The sequence below is a fragment of the Bradysia coprophila genome, assembly GCF_014529535.1.
Source record: "Bradysia coprophila strain Holo2 chromosome IV unlocalized genomic scaffold, BU_Bcop_v1 contig_144, whole genome shotgun sequence".
Classification (NCBI taxonomy): Eukaryota; Metazoa; Arthropoda; class Insecta; order Diptera; family Sciaridae; genus Bradysia; species Bradysia coprophila.
The window spans coordinates 417840-424518 of NW_023503373.1; positions in this window are offsets into that span (position 1 = coordinate 417840).

Sequence of the window (6679 nt, forward strand, 5' to 3'; positions counted from 1 at the left end):
AATTGAAAAACAAATCATCAAATTATCAGCAATATTATTTTGATGCTGAAAGAAATTCTTCACGAATCGAATGTTTACGAAAAAATTAATCGAAACAGAAATTGGTTGAAGAATCAAATCAGAACAAAAAGAGAGAAAATTTTTTTGTATTTTACTGAAATAATTTTTTTTTTATATTTTTAGTATAATATAATTTGTATAAAATATATTAAAAGAAGAAGAACAAAAGAAAAACATTAAATTGATAAACAAAACGCATACAAGAACATTCATAAGAAATATTATTATAAATACACAACAATCTATAATTTACAATAAACTTTAAGATAATAAAATAATGTTGAGAGAGTAAGCACTTCATGCAAACAAAAATAATTAATAAAAAAAGTGAAACCATTTTGACGAAAATACATTCTTACAAGAAATTTAAATAAGTTTAAATGAAGAAAACTTTAACAATTTTTTTTAGTTTAGAAACGAAACACAATTTTTAGTATTTGTATTTTGTAGCATTCAAAAACAATTTTTATTCGCATAGCCGTTTAGAATTTATACAATTTTATTTCCACCTTCCCTCCCGTTTCTCTTTTAGTTTTTTTTTCGTTCATTTTTCCCCCCTGTCAAATCTCTTCTTTCGTATTTTTATTTAATTTAATTTTTTTGTTTCTTTAAAAAATCATACAAATAACCAAACTAAAAACTATAATTATCGAATCGATTTGAAAATATAAATTAAATAAAAAACTAAAAAAAAAAAACATTTTTTTTCAATTGAAAACAAGTTAAGTCTGACAGATAAAAATTCATTGTATTTTTTAGTTTTATTATTTTTTATTTTTAGTTTTTTAAGATTTCTGTATATGAAAAACAACAACAACAAAAAAAAAACATTTTATAAAATAAACGACTTGTTTTTATGATTTCGTATTTTGTTCATTTATTTATTTTTACATCATCCATTTTTTTATCCAACCATTTGAGGTAAATAAAAATGTGTACATCAGGTCACAGCATAGACATCATTGCGTGCGTTAAAATTGAGCTTTAAAAAAATGTTGCTATGGCTGATTAAGGTGAAGATCGTCAAATATTTTACGATAAACGCAACAAATATGAAAATTAATTTCACTCAAAAGTTTGTCTCAAAGAAGAATAAATGAAAAGTGACTACGCATAGACGGTTTTTGTAAGAACATTTTCCCTCATTTTCTTAAACTTTCCCACATTTCCCGAAACTTTCCTCAAATGTTGCGAATTTTCCTAAAAATATTTTTTTTAGAAAAATTAAGGAAAACAGAGGAAATGCTAGGAAAATTGAAGAAAATATGGGAAAACGCTTTCCCAAAAATTGTCCCTGCTACTACGGCTATGAGATTGGAGTGAGAAACATCCGATGTTTTAGTATTGTCATTGTTCCAACCTTATCATGTGAGGAGTAAATTGACAAAATACAACCACAGCCAATCCTCATCCTCAACTAACACCATTCTATCGATCATTTAATCTTACTGTAGAATTTAGGAGAATGTCTATGATAAGATATGTATTTGTACCACGACTTCTTGAAAAACGAGAAACAAATTAATTGAAATTTAGAAACACAATTTGCTGCTAATATATCTCAACCACGATCTGAACTATAGAAATACACTCCAAATCATTCAATTGTTTCTTGTATAAGTCAGAAATTTGACGGCATCTCTCTAATGTGATTCTGCCTCAGTCACTATAGACCTACAAAAACGAAAAAGGAGCATCTTTAAGAAACGGCTAGTCATGTGTTATCGACAACGAAGATGAAAATAACGATGAGCTCATTCTAGAGTTCTCTTACATAGCAACACGTATAGTAAATTAAAGAAGTAAAAGATTTGGTAGCCTAGTGTTTGATACTTAAAACAAGAGAAGTGAAAGATTTACAGATTAATAAGTCGTTCCATAGCTGTTTAACTTGCCGTTTTAGATTAAATCGTAAGGTAATTGAGTAAGTACTAGAGCAATGAATGAATTCTTCATTATTCCCAATCCAATGCAGTACTTTGGTAAAATTGACTGTACCGTTAAAACTATGTGCTTCATTTTAAAATGTGATATTAGAATTGATGAAGCTTTTATCCATTTATTTCCTATCCAATGTTAGAGTTTCATAGAGTTTCATATTATATCCTGATGCGTACATCAATGGCAAGTATATGAGTCAAATCAATGGCAATCGTAAATTCATCAAACTCATGAGCACTTTTGCTTGACACATTTTTATTTGAAACATTCAATTTAATTTGCTACATTTTACGACCAATAAGGAGTATTTAACACTGAAACAAGACATAACAAGAAAGAAAGAAAAAACATTTTTTATGTAATTTTTACACTTTTCTAAACAATTTTTTTAAAAAAACCCAAAAAAGGACAACTTTTAAGAACAAAAATTATGAAGTGAAACATTATTATTGTGCCAAGGTTTTTGTAAAACAATTTTTTATAAAGAAAACATAAATTTTAACAATGAAACGATATCAAATGATAAACCATTTCTTGAAAGAAAGAAACAAGAACAACAACAAATGGCACAAGCACTTATATTTGTAGGACTTTTTGAGTAAAATAATTAATGAAATACTAGAAAATTAACGAATAAACATTTTTTTAAAAATTGGCAGAGGTAAAGGGTGTAATTTTGAAAGTTTGAGTGAACACGAAATGAAGGTATCAGTAAATCAGAGAGTAGAGATAGAGACTCAACGCAAAACGGCAACACAAAGGCAACACTAACCTTTTAGAAACGGCAAGTCACCTGTTACGAAAAACATTTTCAAAAATAAGCGATTAGCTGCATGCTTGCTGTTTGTAAAAGGTTGAAGCTCAGCCAAAAATCTAATAATGTCCGAAGGAGTTCGATAGTTCAATGCATCGATTATTGTTGCTTACAGTAGAACTAACGAATTTGATTATAGCACACGTCTACTCTTTGTATTTCGCTCAGTATTTGTGAAAGATTGAACAATGTTTGTATGTTTGAAATATACCAAAGCTAGATAGGTATAGTAATTATTGTTCTATGAAAAATACGCACAGAAGGCATTTAAAGTAAATTAACAATTCAAGTGTGGAAGATGCAAGCGTTTCGAATTCCCTAAAGAACAACTATTTTCAAAGAAAAGGATCCAACGGATCAATCTTCCACGGACGACTATGCAACATGTTTTCCTTCAAGGAAAAGAGATCTACGCGAGTAAAATATACTACGTAATGGTTTGAAGATCTGCATACCTCGCCTTCGGCTACAGCTGTCACATTTGTCAAAATAAAAATCTGTTACCACGGCAGAGTAAAATAAACCAGGCAGGAGCGGTTCATTTTCGAAACGTCAAATAAGGGACCTAATACATGGGATGAAAATGAACTCAAATGAACACTGACATAAATTGAAAAATTTTATTCGCAAAATATCAAGGGCTACTAGATTATTCAGGTCCCTAGTCAAACAAGCGCTCCTGCCTGGTTAACTTTACTCTGTCGTGCTGTTACGTGTTACGGCATGTTTCATTTTCAATTACATTGCCTAATCACGTAAAACATTGTACTTACGAGGTTCCAAGTTGTTATTTGACAAGTGGGGAATACAGACCTCCCCTTCGGGTCGGGCTGTAACACCCCACTTATCAAATAAACAACTTGGAACCTCGGAAGTAATATACTATTACCCAGTAAAATAACAGATGCGATAATAATACTGACATTTTACCGTCCGTGAAGGTGAATGAAATCGAAACTGAAATCTACATTGCTTGCCAAACTAACGTTTCACTGATTTTCAAAACGACGATAAGTACGATCAGAAATTAATGTCCGTAAAAAGGAATTTTAATGAAAAATTCTTAACTTTACTAGTATCAACGACAATTTCTTTAAAATCCATGATTAATCATCGTAATACTGTGTCACTAACTCTAAAATGGGAGGTTTTTATCCAGATCGAAATTCGGAGATCCAAAATTTCTTCTAAGTGATAAATAATTACTCTCAAGAAGATTCGCAATTTTTAATATAGTTTCGAAAGTAACATTGTCATCTGTTTTCGACAGCGGTGGCAAAACTAAGCGATTTACTCGTGATAATGGTCTTATACGAAAATGCATGTCAAAAATTGAAGTACAAGATTTTGTCACAATATTTCAAAAGTACGTCCAGCATTTTGGATGAACCGATTTGATAACATTACAATCATGTGATATGCATGTCGTCTGTGAAAGGATAATGTCTGTGTGGAGATGAAAACGATTAGATGAGGTTGCAACTGATTGAAAAATGTTTACAAACCAAAGGAAATGCATAAATGGGCTTGAATGAAATTTTAGTAATAGTCTTGAATAGCATCAAATCAAACAAATTAACTTCTTACATTTAAATTTGCTTGCCTCTATCAATTTGGAAACAAATTTTTTCTTGAGTTTTTATTTTAAAAACAAAAATGCAGACACAGATATAAATAAACATCGTGAACGAGTGGAGGAAATGTGAACATACACACATTCAAATAAATATTGTACGGAACAAAAGACAGAAGGTGAAAATGAGTATAAATTAAAGGAAAACGAGAATAAATTTAATTTGTTAAAAAGAAAAAAGAAATTGTTTGCTGTAAATAATTATATAAAAAAAATTGATAAATTAACTCTATTGATATGAAATTATTAAAAAAATTGAATTAAATTGAAAACTTAACTTATTCTTATTTGCTAACTTAAATTTATGTAAATCAAAAAAATATATTGTTACAGAAAAAAAATCCATTAAAATATTTGCTATACGACATATTTGATCATGATTTAGCTGAATTTTTCTTATCCGAACTCGACAACAAAAATAATCGAACGTTTAGAATCAGAAACGCGTAAAACCTAACAATGATTAGGCACAGAAAAAGTTTTTATTTGACAAAAGATTGCTCAACTTTAAATGAGTCTAAAAATGATCTAAGCGTAGAAAATAGAAGAAGAAAATGGTGGCATCCAAAACTGATTTTGATCTAAAAAAAATATTGAAAGTAACAAAAAAGGAAATAAACTCAAATTTAAGTAAAAAAATAGATAAAAATTATTAAAACCAACTTTTTTAGATGTTTCAAAAAGTAAAGTAATTATAATAATTAAAATGATAATTAAAACAAGAAAAAAAACTCATAAAAATATTTAATGAAATAAAATTATTAAGCAAAATGAACGACTTATTATAAAGTCGATCAATTTTGTGTGAATGAATACCATTAAATAAGATTAAACAAAAAAAATACTTTAGCTCATAAATCTACAACCAAGAAAAAAAACTAATTTACCGAATAAATAAAAAAATATTAATAAATTGTAGTCAATAGAACATTTTACTCATTTCAAAGAAAGAAAAAAAAATGCGAAAAATTGTCAGAACGAAATTTCTTGTACGATACTCACGTGCATTTCACAATCATTTCCGAGAAAATTTCCACCCTCTCGTTTCCCAATATTTTTTATTAATTTTATTTTTTACAACAACAAACAAAATTTGAAAACAAAACAATAGAATATAAGTGTGAGCTTGAACATTAATTAAAATTATAATTATTAAATGTAATCTGGAATATTGTCAATAAAAGTATTTAAAAAAACCAAACAAATTGAGTCTATTTTACAAAGCGAAGCGAGCGGCGGGGTCTAGCAGACCATCAAGCTGTGTGTGAAATTTGATTGACAGACAACATTATCAGTTTAAGAGGCATGGATGCTTTGCTGAAAAGCATACATTTGGATGTTTTCTAAATACCGGATTTTGATGATAACTTTCCACCAGAATCTTTACGTTATCGAAAAGGGCATCACCAATAATGGGGTCGACATCGAGCGAGGCAACGAATGTAAAAGTATTCATTACGGTGAGATGAAATATCTTTGTTCGAAAAATCTTGTTCGAAAAATCTTGTTCGAAAAATCTTGTTCGAAAAATCTTGTTCTCAACTTTGCCTTAATGGAAGCGCACGACTGAAGGTAATGTAAATCGCAAAATCATGCGAAAGTTTCGGGTGAATATAATTTTTATAATGTTGGTTTATAACGTTTTAAATTCAATTTTTTAGATAAGTCTCTTCCAATAGGTGATGGAATTTGTTTATGTACTGTCCGTTTGACAAGCGGATCGCCACGGTTCAGCAGTGGGTTTTGAACATTTGTTTTTCACACGTTGGCACACATGCTCTTGTCAGATTCAAGATTGTTTTTACGAAGGTTACGCTGATTATACTTTGTGAAAAAGGCCAATACCTTGCAAATATGTCACATCTTGGACAGAATTTGACACTGCAATATCTGCAACATAAAAAAACTAAATGTTCGAAACCCCCCGAAACCCCGTGCTTCCACCTACGTAATGGACACATATTAGGTGAACCAATCTTAATCTATGCCATTCGAATTCACTCCGTAAGTGTGCCTAAAATTTGAATTTTAAGTGAACGCTTCGATGAAAAAGTGAACCGAAAAATACATTTCAACGCTTCATTGTATGAAAATGACGCTACGTTAGAAAGACCTCCGCACTTTCCATTTTGAATTTCGACCGCCCTTACGGCGTAAATTGTCAAACTACTGTCAAATTTCATCCATAGAAACATAACCTCATCAATATGATGGATGAAATCGTGTTCGTT